Source organism: Octopus bimaculoides, chromosome 18, assembly GCF_001194135.2.
Source record: "Octopus bimaculoides isolate UCB-OBI-ISO-001 chromosome 18, ASM119413v2, whole genome shotgun sequence".
NCBI classification, from domain to species: Eukaryota; Metazoa; Mollusca; class Cephalopoda; order Octopoda; family Octopodidae; genus Octopus; species Octopus bimaculoides.
The window spans coordinates 50,278,359-50,280,330 of record NC_068998.1 but is presented as its reverse complement, the minus strand read 5'-3'; the positions used below and the strand labels follow the sequence as shown (position 1 = coordinate 50,280,330).

The window sequence follows — 1,972 nt, the reverse complement described above, 5'->3', positions numbered from 1 at the left end:
TGTGTGTGTGTGTGTGTGCATGCTCAATTTCTTTATCTCTTCAAATAAATTTACGGTGAGATTGGCATTATTTTTCACCCAATCTATGTGAAGAGCAAGAAATTATTTGAGCACTCGGTTACAATAATCAGTAACTGAAAGAAATAGAAGTTATAAGGTAAAATGTTTAGAAATATATATGTGTTGACACGATTGTCATCTGTTAAAGGGCGACCGTTATTGTAATACTTCAATAAAATTATTTCCGTATATTTATTTATTTATTGTAGTAACGAATTTCTTAACTACCTAATAATACACTTTGTCACTGCTATGCATTCTATGCTTTTCTTGTAAATAGAGATTTATTATTGTCAATTGAAAGCAGTTTTAGAATAACACTAATTAAAATACGTTGCATAATTTCGATCACACTTCTTTCATTACAGAGTGAAATCCTCCATTCTGTACCGACTGCGAACGTCGTGTACCAATCAACGAATAGGAGTATAGATGTGACGCCAGAAGTTATTTGAAAAGGAGAAAGAATGTTGAAGTAAATAAATGCATTTATGCTCATCGTGACGTATGGTTGTTTTTCTTATTTTTTAGATTATTGAACGAAGGACCTATATCCAAAATCAGCTGATAAACAAGCTGCACTACATTATACAATATACCTTTATTTCTGCCCTTCCTACACGCAGAAAAATTGACATACACCCGAAAGAACACGTGCCACTCGCCCCGTTCTTGTTTGTGTAATCAGTTGACGAAAATGGTAATGGCTAAGTCTGCCGAAATCCAGACAGAAAACGTTGTATCTACAGGAAATGAAATGAAAACGTTAACAATTTCTGAGCTAATGTAGCAAGATACCGTAAAAACATTTGAAGCGCTGGTAAGACTTACAAAACATGTGTACTGAAATATTTGCCGAGAATGAGGTTTCGAAATAAGAGAAGAAAAATAGTATGAAGGTGAACGAAAGACTCTGGAACAAGATAATAATTACTGGATTTATTGGATTTTCTCGTATTAACTGGACGTACTATCGACGCAAGGAGACCAGATATGATTATAGGAGAAAGAAAGAAACAAATTCAGTTACAAATCAGTGGGATATTTTCTATAAACTCACAACTCGCTGATAAATAGTTGTTATCGAGGAATTATTGCAAGCCAGGTAGCATGCATGTTAAATCCAGTTTTTAATTCAATGAAAGTAGAAACTGCTGTCGTAGGCTTTTACGATATAACAAGATTATACTTGATATTAGAACATATTTTATAGCATTAATATTGAAGTATAAATCAATGATCTTCGATGATTTTTTTATGGTTTCATATCATCATTAACCATGATCGTTTTGCCACATCGACATTTCCGTTCTAACATATAAACACATAGAGGACAAAATCATTTTTATTGGCTGCCGCATTGACTTAATAATATTATGAATGCTTTATTTGTCTATATTAAAAAAGTTTCAGCCTTTATTATAATAGTAGACATATTGCATAATAAGGTATTGTAAATTTTCTGATATTTATTCAAAGAATCCATTGTCTGTTTTTTTAATAATTTTTACGAGGTAGTACCAAAACGTTCACGGACTAGTTACTTTTAATTCAAAGTGACCTATTAACCTAAATTTTAACATTATATTCTTCGAAATAGTCATTTTGCTCAGCAATACACCGGTCCAAATTTTCCCGCTACATTTGGAATCTTGCTAGGAAGTCGTTTTCCCCTGCGAGACAGTTTGAATTTTCCTCTTGGGGACAGAGAAAGAAGTACGTAGGTGCTAAATCTGGCGAATTGGGCAGGTGCGGAAGCGATAACATATTTATGGTTGTGGTGAGTGGGTAATGAGCAGCGTGAATTGTTGTCGTGAAGAAACCATATCTATGGGCGCCATTTACACACACACACACACACACACACACATATATATATATATATATATATATATATATATATATATATATA

The 1,972-nt window shown here is 33.0% G+C and overlaps 1 long non-coding RNA gene across 2 annotated transcripts in view; it reads right to left on the bottom strand.

The window, feature by feature from the left end:
* Positions 1-1,972, bottom strand: part of LOC128249861 (uncharacterized) — a 24,664-nt gene that overhangs the window by 21,068 nt on the left and 1,624 nt on the right. The window lies entirely within an intron of this gene.